Source organism: Micropterus dolomieu, linkage group LG06 (assembly GCF_021292245.1).
Source record: "Micropterus dolomieu isolate WLL.071019.BEF.003 ecotype Adirondacks linkage group LG06, ASM2129224v1, whole genome shotgun sequence".
NCBI classification, from domain to species: domain Eukaryota; kingdom Metazoa; phylum Chordata; class Actinopteri; order Centrarchiformes; family Centrarchidae; genus Micropterus; species Micropterus dolomieu.
Window position 1 is genome coordinate 11,119,451 of NC_060155.1, and position 14,980 is coordinate 11,134,430.

Here is a 14,980-nt window from a genome sequence, read left to right on the forward strand (position 1 = left end):
TCACTAATGCTTGCATACAGAGTGACTACTGGGTCTGCACCCATCTACCTAAACTCCATAATACAAACTTACGTTCCTTCTCGGCCGCTACGCTCCTCGAACGAACGCCGCCTGGCTCTGCCATCCCTTCACACAAAGCAATCCCAGTCCCGGCTATTCTCATCTGTGACACCACGATGGTGGAAAGAGCTACCACACGCCATCAGAGCAGGGGCGTCCCTCTCTAACCTCAAGAAGCTCTTGAAAACTCATCTCTTCCGAGAACACTTCCTCTTATAACACCTCTAACTCCTAATCTCTAACATGCACTTCCTGTGCTCTTCTTCTTCTATCCCCTACAATGATCTTGTATTGATTGCACTTTTTGTTTTGATTGCACTTTTTGTTAACTCTTACTTCCTTCCCTAGGTATCGACCCCATTGATGTGATATGTACTGTGAGCTCTTACTAGTATGTATTATCAGTTGTAGATCTGTAGTTGATGCTCTGTTGATGCTTGTATGTTGTTCCTCAAATGTAAGTCGCTTTGGATAAAAGCGTCTGCCAAATGAGTTAATGTAATGTAATGTCATGTCATTTTAAACGTCATGTGCGCAATAAAGTCGCAACAAACATCATAGGGTATTTGAGCAGCAAAACAGAAAAAACCTGAAGTTCTAAACTTGACATGACAGGACAGAGGAAACTCTCCAGAGGAAACAGAATTCAACTTTTAGCTTCTGAAATAATTTAGACGCTCTGATGGAGGACTGATCAGGAGGATGGCTGTTTTACTCCAAACAGTTTCTGTGTATGAACCTGGACTGTTTGAGAGTTTTTGGATTTGTAAAAGAACACAGAACATTATTAACTTTAGATCCTGACCGATCCTGTTGGCATGTCAGGAGATTTTAATAATCAATGAAGTTACGCTGTTGTGCCTCGTGCGTAAATGAGCACAGTGTCACAGTAATGCGCCCCTAAAGTAACAAAAACAATCGCTTTCTGCTGCCTCAATAGCAACGTGCCAACAATATGCCTGACCTCACCTCATTTTAAGACCAACACTCCCATGAGTTCACAGATGGGTGCAAGTGCATTTACTGTTTAAACAACTCGGTCGCTTGATGTGCAAATTTCAACTGCGGTGGTTTAGACACTTTCACCGCGCTTTGCGCTGCACTTTGTGCTGGGTGCAAGATAGGGACAATTATCTTTTTGGTCTTTTTGATAACCGTAGGTTTTCAGCCTGCAATGACAATTTCTGTATTTGTTTTCATCCTGTGTGTGGCAAAATGTCGGTGCTGCATCATTCTTTTTGATGATCATGCCTCCCTATATTCAGCTCATCCTTGCTGTTGGCAGAGGAAAATTAATACAGCGTTTGTGCATGTTTACTCTGTGGAAGTGGATCGCTGTCAGATGATGAGCTGTCAGATGCAGAATGAATCCAAGACACATCACTGTCCTAACCCCCCCACCATCAGTCTCTCCTTACTGAGCAGGTCTGCATGCCTGTTTAGTAGTAGACTAAAGGTGTTGCCAGTAGCAACACAAAATGTTTATCTAAAGTGAGAAATTAATAGTGCGAAAATGACTCCGTTCTCTATAGATCAACTTTTACCCGCTGGCGCTTATGCAAAAATGGTGTTTTTTTTCAATCAGTCTTTATCATGACACCTCTTAACAAAACACATAACTTAGGAAAAGTCAAAGACTGGGGGATTTGAATATTGTATAGAAAAAAATAGGCCTAGGCTACAATCAAAAAACAGCAGCAGATAAGTTTTTGCCCCTTGGTGGTTCTAGACTGGGGGGTGCAGAAAATGCAACTTAGGGGACAAAGGCCCCTTCTGCCCCCTCGTGGCGCCGGGCCCGTGATGTAGCATGAAAGTCATCTAAGGTACATTTGTAGCACTTAATTGTTTGTAGTCAGTGCATGCCATAAGATTGTAGTACCCTTCATTGTGATCTTGTGTCAGGGACATACAGATGTTTTGCATTTGTGCTAATTACTGGTATGTCTATATATACGCACACAGAAATGCCTGTTTGCCTTGTGTGCCTGAAGAAGGAGATTGCTGAAGCTTGCATGAAATTAAATAGTTTGCAGACATTCTTTTATCATTTAACTAGGATTGTCCTCTAGCACCAAAGAAAACATTTCAGCCATGTAGGAAGTTGACACTTTAACTCATAGCATAAACATTTGCCATTTTGTATTTGCTATTGTCATGTAACTGGTCAGAGCCCTGGCTCCCCTTTCTCAGTAGTTCCTCACGTAGTAAAATCTCATGAAAAGAGGCTTCACTGAAAGAAAGTACGGATACAGTTACATTTAACATAACAATGCGTGTAATTGCCATAATGCCATTTCTTTGCATTTACAGTTGTAGGATATTCTACTCAGAGTTGTTGGATAATTAAAAACTGTCTACACGAATTTCATTACAAGTGCAAATATGAAAAAGACTCCAGTGTAACGGTGCACCTATCCGACAAATTCAAGCATACGTTTCCTGTTCTGGCAGATTCGCAGGTCAGAAGTCACCTTTTGTTCACTGAAACACTGGTGCACTGTTGTTGTAGTTGGACAAATAGTTTCTCTAGCCTATTTCAGCATTATTTTAAGCACATTAACTCACTAACAGATGGATAGAGGGTATTGTATGCTGTACAGGTTTGTAAATCCCCTCGAGGCTGGTTTGTGATATTGGGCTATACAAATGAAAATGACTTTGTTATAATAAAGACAAATGTATTTTTATATCAGGAACAAAGTAAAACATATGCCTTGCAGCTGCAATCTGTGCCTCCCCCCTCCTTTGTTTCAGGCAGAGGGCAATCTGATTGAACTTTGTGAAAACGCTTTCTTGCCACACAGTATTAGTACAGTACTGTGTCCAAAATCACTCCCTTGTTCACTCATTCTATGCTCTATATATTGTAACTGACCCTCTGTAGTTTACTCTAGTGGGATGTAAAGAGATTTTGTTCACTTATGAATCATCATCATTTTGAGTCGTGCAAAAGTAATTTTAGCATTTATAAAATTCATTGCATCAGGGGATTGTTAACAGCATGTAGTTCACATGCCATGGACACTATTTTTTCCATTCTATGGTGGGAATTTTAAGGGCACTAACAAGCAAATACATTTCACACTCAAATATGACAGTGAATATATACAGTAACTGTACAAACTACATAGTGATTGCAGACACAGCCATAAGTAATCCGGTGACTGAATGATTATTATTATGACTGAAAACACCTGTGTGGGTAACCAAGCATTGGGAGTGTGTGTGTGTGTGTGTGTGTGTGTGTGTGTGTGTGTGTGTGTGTGTGTGTGTGTGTGTGTGTGTGTGTGTGTGTGTGTGTGTGTGTGTGTGCATACCTATAAACACACTGAGATCATGCTGACAATGAGGTAATAATGTGGTGAATTTAACTTTTGTTTTGTGTACAGTATTTACTGATATTTTTGCTACCTTTGTGACCTTTATATTTGCAGTCTACCTGCACGTTCCTGTCAAGTTTTTGGTTGAACATTACTGATCCACAGCTGAATCTTATGGATTTACTAACACCCCAAATAAAGAGTACTAAATTGCGTGTGCATTCTAAAATATTGCATATGTATAATTGTAGTACCTCTTTATGGGTGATTAAGAATTACTGCGTAGATGAAAACAGGTGCAAACACAATGGAGGTGGCAGTATTTAAATGAGGTTTTGCGTGTTTTAATGGTTTCCGCCATGGAGAGTCGGGAGGGAAAGTAGCCACTGCGTAAAAACCTTGGTTTTTAGACACCTTTGGTATCTGCCTTGGTACCCCTCCTGCTTCAAAACAGCCCCTATTACCCCTATTCTCAAAAAGCCCAGTTTGGACCCGGGTGGCCTCAACAACAACCGTCCGATCTCCAACATTCCCTTCCTAAGCAAAATCCTGGAAAGAGCAGTTGTTGCCCAACTTCATCAGCACACATCCCACTATGATCTCTATGAACCCCTTCAGTCTGGCTTCAGAGTGCACCACAGCACTGAGACTGCCCTCATCAAAATCACTAATGACCTCCTCATCGCTGCTGATTCTGGACTTATCAGCATCCTCATTCTTCTAGATCTCTCAGCAGCCTTTGACACAGTTTCCCATACAATCTTTCTCAACCGTCTATCTGAATGTGTTGGCCTCACGGTTTCAGCACTCTCCTGGCTCCAGTCATACCTCTCTAATACGGAACAGTAGAGACTACAGCTCCCCCCCAGCCCCAGGCAAACAAGGTGCGCCTCAAGGCTCTGTGCTTGGACCCCTCCTTTTCCCCATTACATGCTCCCCTTGGCCAGATAATACGCCACCATGGTCTCAGTTTCCACTGTTATGCTGATGACACACGGCTGTATATCAGCACCAAACCATCCACTCAGCTTCCCCCTCTGTCACTTGTTAACTGTCTGAATGAAATAAAAACCTGGATGTCATCTAACCTACTCAAACTAAACAGAAGCAAAACAGAGCTAAGTAGTGTCTCCAAAGCCGCTGCTCCTGAGGGTAGGTGATCTACTCCTCAAAGTGGATGGTTGCTCCATCTCTCCATCCCAAGAAGTCCATAATCATGGTGTGATTTTGGACGCCACCCTTTCCTTCCAGTCACATGTCAAACTCATAACCAAATTGGCCTTCTACCACCTCAAAAACATCTCCAAACATCGACCTTCACTCTCAGACTCTGTGGCAGAGTGACTCATCCATGCCTTTATCACCTCCCGCTTGGACTACTGTAATGGTGTCCTGTATGGGGTACCTAGCAAGGTCATGGACAGGCTACAATATATCCAGAACTCGGCTGCCAGGGTTCTCACTCACACTAGGTCGTGGCAGCACATCACCTCAGTTGTCACTCAGCTTCACTGGCTCCTGGTCAAATTCTGCATTAACATACGAAATCTTACTCCTCACTTATAAATCTCTCAATGCCTTGTCTTTGTTGCACTTTTGGAAGACATCATTCTCTGTGCACAATGTTAGTAGATCAGCTTACAGCTTTGCTGGTGATATCAAGTTTGCACGTTTTTACTCACACAAACCTTTAGTAAGTCTGGCCCATTGTGTACTATTTACTAATACTGTTTACCTGAGAAAGGTAAGTAGTCCACCTATTACTGTGTGTGCTCTCCAAAAATAAACCCATAGTGCAAAATTCTTCTACAGTCAGCATTATCTTCCTGTTCTTGAACTTTACACTTTGCATTCTTTTTTACGATATACAGCCTGCTCTGTCTCAACTCACCAGACTCAGCGCCAGTCGCAGACTGCCAACATTTCATGCTTGTTTGCATCACAGCTTTCAAGTCGCACGTCATGTCTTTTCTTTAGAAATCCAAACTAAACATCTGTGTGTGTGTGTGTGTGTGTGTGTGTGTGTGTGTGTGTGTGTGTTTGGGATCGGGAAGGATCTTCTCTTGTCTTCTTTCTAATTGTCTGAATGCTTTTGTGGTACATCTCTTTGTGAAATAAAGATCCTGACACGCTTAATGGTCTCTTCACACCCTGGCTAATATGTGTATAGAGCACATGTAGATGCTTTTAACATAGCTTATGCCACTATGAGAAATTATGTAATTGTTGTCTCATTTGTTGTAGTATCTGCCAAATAAACATGAGACACCATTTTTCCAGAACCTACAGAGAAATTTAAATGATCCAGTAAATTTTTGGATGTGTGTGTGTATCTACTTATTTATGCAACAGTGCTGAAATTTTTGTTCTTATCTTTACTCACTGAAATGGAGGTAATATTGGTAATACTGCCAGGTAAAACCAGCACATAAAATCTGCTTCTCCTGTGCTGCTGCCCAATTTCCAGTCCAATTAATGTAAACTACAAGATTAAGTAATAGTGTGATTCAAGCAATGAACCATTCACTGTGAATTAAACAAATGTTTTATTGAAGTGTTTACAAGGTTCACAGCAACCTGGTTTCCCCAACACTAGTTTATTTGATTTGGTTAATGTCCAGAAAGAGTTATGGAAGAAACCAAAACACGTTATAAGTGACATAAAATGAGAGACGCAGGGATTTTATAGTTGTTGATTTTCAATTTTAAAACGCTCCAAGGGTTGTGTTGGTTTGTAATCCAAGAGCCATTCTGAATGTGTAGAATTAACAAAATCAAACTAATGTGTGTTGTATATGCCACAGTCATTTTAAATTACAGGGCTGTAATTCAGGTCTGTTAACTTGATTATGCTAGTTGCTCTATTTTCTTTTACCTTAATCTAGCTAATATAACCCAATTATATGTAGGCAGTATTGTCTTAATGTGGTTTTAATCAAATAATCAGGGTGCATGTTAACATGCTGGTTGAGCACAGTTCACTTTTAAAGGTACCCTCCACCAATTTTATCTGACGTTGGTACATCCACCATATCGTCAGATCTTTGACCAAGCAAATATTGACAGGAATATTTTATCTACTCCCCAAACACGCTTGTTGGAACATTATCTGTACACTCTTTAATATAGCTATTTTGTGATTGTAAAATAAATTTTCCTGTGATAATATAGCTTGTTACTGCCAACCATGCTTGCTATTAAACTAGCTGTCTGAGTAGGGTGACCGTATTTGTAAACCCCCAGACCAGGACCCTGTTGTGTATCGTTGTGACTCGTCTGGGATCCAAACCCATTTGATAAGGTTAAACCTAGCCTACTGTGGCAAATTAATTGTTGATTACTATGTTGGTGACCAATTTGGTTTGTGACTATTGTGGTCTGTGAATGCTAAAATGAGTTTAGGTACTTTTCAGCAGTGCAGATACAGTGCCTTTGCTATTTAGTATTTAGCATTGAGAAAAGAATTTGGGCAAGGTTTTTGTGCTGTGTTCAGACTGGTTAGTTTGTTTTTGGATGATGAAGGGTGCTGCATATGTCTCCAATTTGTTTATTTGCTGTTTTGAGATGTAACACGCATTTGTGTTTTGGGTGAGTATAGTCACATTTGTTTGTAGGAGCCAAGCATCCCCTTGTAGGCTGAAGGTTGATCTCAATAGGTGAAACCAGTTTGTTGTTTTCAATTAGTGTAGCAGAGAAAATGGTTGAATGGGCAGCTTGATTACATACAAAGTCAATGTGAAGACGCGAATTCACTCTGGGCAGCACGAAAGAGGTGTTGCGACATTTGCTGGTTCGCGTGAGTTAAAATTTTTCAACTCAGGCAAGAAATTCACTTGAAGCAATGTTGCGAAAGCCTGTCAGCGGTGAGATAGTCCAAAAGTCACTAGCGGCTTCAAAGCGCTGTTTGGAGAGGACCTGGCGAGTGGTGTAATGACAATTCGCTGGCTGACAGAGAACTGCTAAAGAACGGGGAAGTGTACGGGGAGGGGCGCTGCAGCTTTTGGACAAATAAACACTCGTAGTCGGTCTGGATTATGCTCTGACAACTACGCCTTTTACTCGTGGGAGGAGCTCAGAGTTAACTGCTTTTATTAAATTAGCTTTTTACCTTAGTTTTTGGGATTGCAACTTGATTTATCTTCACTCTTGCTTCTTGGCAGCTAGCTTCTGTGCACATCCAGTTCCACTGTTGTTGTTAGCATCGGACGGCACCGGAGTCTTGTTACGGACAAAACTGGACATTACTTGGAGAAAAGAAAGCGAGGAAGTTGAACTATCTGGTGAGCTCAGAAAATATGTCTCTGTAACTTTATTCCAGCTATCGTACTCTACTATGAACAAGTTAGCACAGCCCAGCTCAATCCGAACTGCATTCAGAAAACAAACATTTAAAAAGCTGTTGTCCTGCTGACAGACCCGACAAAATATGAATTCATATGTCTAACAAATTGGCATCATATTGTAGTTATTTCGGCATCAGTTTGATCCGTTTATTTTAATTTAATTTACAGCAAAAGTTTTACTTTGATTCATACAGCTGTAGTATTCGCAGGTTGTGTTTATTCGCTTATCACATTGTGTTCGAACACTCAAAATGTCCAGCGGTCAAACTCACGCGAGTAAAGCGAGGCGAATATTAACTTCGCTTTCAGTGTGAACACACCTTTAGACATGCTATGGTTGAAACTGTAAAATCAATGCTTTGTCTGATCTGAATGAGATGTACCGCTGAATTGCTTTAAAACCTGGTATGTCTGAAATGCTTGGGTTTATGATAAGATTTTGGTCTGGTTGATGAGGAACTAAAATATTGCCAGTAGGGAAATTAACCCTCTGTTTTAGCATCTGCGACTTGGTGGGTTGGCCAGCTAGCTTTGGTAACTTTAAGTATTATAGCTCATGCTTTGTCTGGTTAGCGTGAGCTTTGTTGTAGCTTGTGCGTCTTGGGATGACTTGGTTGGCCAGTGAGCCTTTGTTTGGAAGAAACTTTTGGTGGGCTACTTTGGTTTAGCCATACTTGGTAATTTCAGTTTTGTGTGCATTTGGTTGCAGGAATTTTGGTATGTTACATTTAGCAGAAGGCCAACTTCGTTTGAGATGAGCTTTGGGTGCTCGTTCTTCGAACTTTGGGTCAGGGCTTCGACTTCAACTTCCCAGTTGTCAATATTCCTCACTTTTCTGTATTCCTGCAAAACTATCTGCAATTTGAGATGAGTACTATCTTTACACTCTTTCGATCATAGGCGTTTAGGACCTCTCTATGCACTGATAAGCACCAGTTTTATCATGTGACTGTTTACTTGCAAATTCACGAGTTTCTCTTTGCTAGTTTCCCATCCTTAAATTGCTTCCCTGGATTCGGGGTTGATTGGCCCTGGTAAGATGGATAACGGTGAGTGGTTTAGGTCACTTATGGTGGCATGTCTGTGTTTGTAGCCACTCTAGTGATGGGGACCCTTATAAATGGTCAAAGTTAAATTGAGATAATGTAAATGTTTTGTTTTGTGTATTTTGTTTTCAGATGTCAAGGTGGAACCTTCTTCTTAAGCTATGATACTATCACTCGTTAGGCTAGCAACAATTGCTCCCAGTAAAAACCTTAAACTACTGACTGAAAGTATTTGTCATAGGCTAGCAACATTGACAATGGAACATTGACTGACACCAAGCGGGAAGTTTTCAGTCTACAATATGAAGCCAATGCGGAAGTCCCTGAAGCCTGCATTCTATTGAAAATCCAGCAGGGGGCGACTCTTCTGGTTGCAAAAAGAATTCCGGCTCCATTGGAAATAATGGGAAAATGACCCTACTTCTCAGCTGAATAATTACCCCAGTAAACACTTTCCTGATGAGTTTATGGTCTCAGTCGCTAGTGTCAAGTCTTCTTCAATACAAAATTATGTTCATTTAGTAAATTATGGTCCCATTTATTTTAAAATAGACCAAAAAGCAGAGTATGTTTCAGGGTGGGATTATCTATGATTGACAAGTCGTTACCATAGCGACCTGTCAATCAGGCTAGAGCTGACTTGTACCCTCGACACTGTGTAAATTTAACCAGCGTCGTTGAAAAAGTTATGTGTTAATATTTACTATACTATACTTATATATTATTATTATAGTATATTTATACTATAATTCCTGCAAATACTTTTTTTTAATAGCCTAATGATAATAATAAAGCAATGTTTCAATTCATACCACTGTTGTAAATTTTTTTCTTCCAAAGTGATTTTAAGTTTCACAAACCAAGAATATTCTGTAATGTTACATCACGAGCCAGATGTGTCTCGATTTAGGTTAAAACTTAACATTACTGAGAATTTATTGACAGAATAACAGCGGTACGAACATTATCAGCTGTTGCTGGACACATCTGCAGTGTTGGCTGCAATGGTCTGTGTGACTGGGCCTGGGGGAGCTAACCGTAGCTAGCTAGCTATTCCTGACAACCCCCCGAAGTATATTGCTCTTACCCCAACCAGGGTATGTGCCTAAAGTTATTGATTATGCACTGATTATGGTCGGCACTTGCGGAGCTTCTCAACTCCGAAAACGTTTGAACACATTTTCGATTCGCTGCCAATTTTCGTAAAACTCGCGATCTCCGAAATCTACACAGTTGATTTCTCGCCTAAAAACTTCTCAGAAGTGTATTTAAAGTTCTGTTGTTGGCTTCTAAAGAATAAAACATTAGGATTAGGATCTATCATGTACGTAAGCCGAGATGAACGTCATCACGTTTTGTGCGCAGTGTCTTCTGGGAACAACTTCCGTCACGGTCTGCAGGCTGCAGCTGGATATACTTGCCGCACACGGCAGTTAGCTCCGCCGTATCGTCACTTCCGGGCACTTCCTGGTTGCAAAAACTTGACATGGTGGCGTCCTATCGGCCAAACTCGAGCCTTCAAAACGGCAGTCCACAAACCAACGGGTGACGTCACGATGACTACGTCCATTTCTTATATACAGTCTATGATTGACACACACATTGTTGTCTAGTAGCCTACTGTTTTTACAGTTGCTTCCAGTAAAAACTGCTGTCGTCACCCTTTATTTGAAAATGTTTTTAGCTATAGCTGTGTAGCTGTGCATCTACAGTCATAGTGAGGGAAGAAAGATTAGAAATATCCTCTTTCATGTCATAAACTCTAATTTAGCTCAGAGACAGAAGAGGTTAGATTAAAGTTTTCAAAATATATTTGTCATGTTTGTGAACATTGTGCCTTTTTTGTTTGTTTTATTGCAAATGTGAAGGGGGGTGAAATGTCTCATTTTCAGTTCCTAACTTTGTTGATGTGAATTTTCTCTTCCTACAACTTTATTTCCTCTGGATGGTGGAAGTGTTAGTGACCCTGCTTTGAATTCTTTCTGAGTTCTTATTTAAAAGACTTGACACAAAATTCTCCACATAACCAATAAATACCAGATACTGTATCTCCATGACAACATGGACCTTTTTGTTCCTTGATTTCTCCGATGCTGTGGGAGCCACATCAACACTGTGTGTGACTGACAGAAGATGTGCTATTTAAAACTGCTTAGTGAATATTTTGTTATGCTTTTATTCTTAAAGATGTCAACAACTTTTTATCTAAGCACTGAATACATTAGGTAAAGTGTGTTTAAACTATAAAATGTGTAATTTACCTACAAATAAAGAAGGATTTTATAGTTTAAATACACACCTTTTAAATATTTACATATCATTGTCAAATATAAATCTTAGCATGCTGTAAATACTGCATATAGACATCCATTACATGCATAGTGTATATCCACCTACTTCATGTAATGTATAAAGTAATCTATTACATTATTCATTTAATATTTACTCAAGCACTCTATGCACTCTGCACTCTTGTTTACAATTTACAAAAACTGTTTGGTTTGTATTTAGACATTTTATGTTGTTGTTAGTCATTGTTGCTTTTTAAAAATATGTTTATATATGTAATTATGTATATAATATTTAAGGTTTGTTTCTCATTCCATTCCATAATTTTTCATATTGAAAATATAATATATTTCATTTAGTGGTTCCTCTGCATTTGGAAGCATTGTGTCATTCTTGCACAAATTTCAAATACAGACAGACATGTTGACACATGCATAGAAGCCGGTGCCCTTCAAACTGGTAGTGGTGGCACTTTGAAAGCCTAATTCCAGTTAGAGCCCCAAAGTAACCAGTAGTGTCCTGGGCCGGTGGGCTCTGCAGCCAGTGGGCTCTGCAGCGGGTGATTAAAACTGCACAGAAGATCATTGGTACCCATCTCCCGAGCATCAGTGATGTCAGTGAGGTGAGGTGCCTATGCAGAGCCCAAAGGATATTAAAGGACAGTACCCACACAGCCACAGCCTGCATACTGCTGCCTTCTGGGAAGAGATATAGAAGCTGCCACACCACCAGACTGCAGAATGGGGGTTATGTGCTGTAACCCGGATTCTATGAGTATAGGCGCAGCCCTCTAAGGCTATCGGTATTGGGTTTACCCCTGCCACACTGCTACAGCCTCCTCATGTGGAGAAGGCCCAGGGGAACCACCACGGCCCAGGGGAACCGCCGCTCTTCTTCCAGTTCACCGTAAAGCCCAGGTGGGGGGGGGGGGGGGGCGTAATGTGTGGTTGTGTGTAGTGGTATCCTGTCCGCTTGAAGCGTAATGACCGTTTCAAGGGCTCATTTCAAACAGCCTGGCTTCTGTGAACCAAGGGGGAACCCCTGGACGCACAGAAGGACCGTGCCATTGATGCCGTGATTATGCACGAGCTCGCAGCTGGGCACTGCCGGGTGAACGTGCATAATGTCAACAGCATCACACACTGCCCGGCAGTCCCCAGCAGCGGGGACGGAGATCACCCAGCACGATGTAGCCCGTGTTGCAGATGCCGCAGCGACATCGTTCTTCTTGTTTTCCGGCTGGAAAGTCTTTGCGCTTTAGACAATCTTCTGCTCTTTAGACAGCTCAGTGCTGAAGAAAAATGGGAGCCGAAGGCTGGGTCTCACCGTTGTGTATATATGCAAGGTGCGGACGTAGGAGAGGCCCACACTGTGGGTGGGCGTAGACTAAAATTCTCAGTGGGCGAAGGGCGAAGCCTATACGAAATAGAACAGCTTTTTCCCCCAAGCTATCAGACTGTTAAACTCTAATTCATCCTCAGCACTGCTCCATTGAATATAGTTCATTTCTGTTTACCATTTTTATAATTGCTTCTACATTAATGTATGTTGTCTGCTATGTAGCAGAAGGGAGTTACAAACTTTACAAAATGTAATTCTATAACCTGTTGTATTGTGACAAATAAATCTACCTACCTTCCCAGAATCCTTTAAATCTATGAACTGTTCAAGTGGCTACCCTGATGCCCTACATTGAGGGAATTCACCAGGCCTTTTTCCGTGGGTCCTTTGGAGGCCACAAGAGGAGAACTGGTTGTCATGATTCCAGGCCCTATTCATAGTTTTCACGTGACATCACATTCTAAGGAAAACGCTCCCTTGGAGGGTAAAAAAAAATTTATTTTCCGCTGTCTGCCAGCCAGGAAGCAAGTGATAGACTGTTACTTTGAGTTTGTTCTTTTGCATTGCCAAAATGCTGGATGTTTGTTGTGCTTTCGGATGCACTAATCAATGAGGAGACCAGCCTGAGCTGTTTTAGGAGGGATTCCCTTCAAGTGCCCAACACTTGCAGTTTGTGTCCATATCTATCTTTTTCTTGAGTTGAGAGGTGATCCAATTTTAACTGCTTTTGCAGTGTCTACGAGGGAGTCCAGTGTGAGCGCGCATGTCACGACTGAAAACTATGAATTGGCCGTCTCAACCTCTTTTCCACAGAGCCTGGCGCTGCTGAAGTCTTGCTGCCCGTCACCCCAGAGACTGAGCTGCCCAGCGCTCCAGAAACTTTGTTGGTCATCTCCACAGAAACTCAGCTAATCAGCGCCCTAGAGTCTTTGATATTCTTGCTATTGTTACGAACCTCCAGTGGAAAGTCCAGGGGAGGAGGAGGTTAGCAGAGATGGGGACTCGAGTTAGAGACTCGGACTTGAGTGCGACTTAAGTCGCACACACAGTGACTCGTGAACAATGTTTATTTTTAGGAAACGTCTGATGAGCTTGCCGTTATTCCCTTCCCTCCGTTACCTATAACCTGCATACGTAACATGTAGCATCTGCTGTGCGCAGCCGCACGTGAGAGAGGACAACAAACACCGACAGCTGCTCCGCCATTCATCATAAACTTTGGCTTTAAAACTTCATAAAACAAGACCCAAACAAAGACACACTGAACGCAAATAGGTTAGTAACCTGTGGTGAGTAAACCTGTTTAGCTCAGCATTGGCCATCTAACGTTAGCTTGCTTCTTGCTTCAGCTACGACCGACGAGAGGTTTACTCCGACTGTCATTCATTATGAAATGATGAACGAGCGTTTGTTTACTTGCCAAACTTGTGGTGGACGATTAACGTAATCATTACGTCCCGCTGGCTGCCATCACGTTAATTTTTACCGTTGGTTAGAAAGAGGTTACAGGTTTATTATTGATCATGTAACCTTAGTTTTATTTAGTTATAACATTACACTGGTTTGAGAGTCTGGTGATGTGTTGACTTACAGTAGTTTAAGCTGTCAGTGATTGCATTGCACATTATGGTTGTGCTCTGTAAGTTAAAAACAGGTTACAGTTTATTGATTTGAGAGTCAGGAGGATGTGTTGACTTACAGTAGTTTATAAGCTGTCATTAACTGCATTGCACAGGTTGTGCTCTGTAAGTTAAAAACAGGTTACAGCTTTATTGTTGACTATGTAACTTTACAGTTTTATTTAGTTATAACTTACACTGGGTTTGAGAGTCTGGGGAGTGTGTTGACTTACAGTATTTAATAAGCTGTCATTGTACATTAGGCTACATGGTTGTGCTCTGTAAGTTAAAAACAGGTTACAGGTTTATTGTTGATTATGCAACGTCACAGTTTAATTTAGTTAACGTTACACTGGATTTAAGAGTCTGGGAAGTGTGTTGAGTTACAGTATTTAATGAGCTGTCAATAATTGCATTGCACATTACATGGTTGTGCTCTGTAAATGAAAAACAGGTTACAGTTACAGAATTCCTTATAGCCATGCAGTTTTATTAGCAACCTGGATTGAACGCAGCAGGTGATACAGCATTCATAATGACCATGACAGACTTGACTTGGACGCTAGCTCAAAGACTTGTGAGCATCTCTGGAGGTTAGTGACAATAATAAAATCATTCCAGGTTGAAGGAAGAAAGTAGATGGATTTATCAGTGTAGTTTGGCGTTTTATTTACGTTTTATTAAGGTATAACAAAAAACAACTTCCCAAAAACAAAGAGGAAGCGCCCAGTTCAGGATACGGTTGAGACAACACGCCATCAAACTAAAAGGTAGCTCACAGGAAGACAAATGCCACAAAGGAGAAATTAATACAATAACAAATACCACCCTCCCTCCACTGAGGGAGTAAACCCCAACATGAGGTTCAGACTTGATCCACACCACTGCAAGGACTCCACAAACGCCACAGCAGTGTCACCAAGCTCTGGTAAGCCGTCTGTCTACATAGGTCTGCTCTCCAC

General features: G+C 41.2%; 1 long non-coding RNA gene across 1 annotated transcript in view; it reads left to right on the forward strand.

Annotated features, from left to right (window-relative positions):
• LOC123971893 overlaps window positions 1–14,980 on the forward strand; it is an 86,612-nt gene that overhangs the window by 46,086 nt on the left and 25,546 nt on the right. The window lies entirely within an intron of this gene.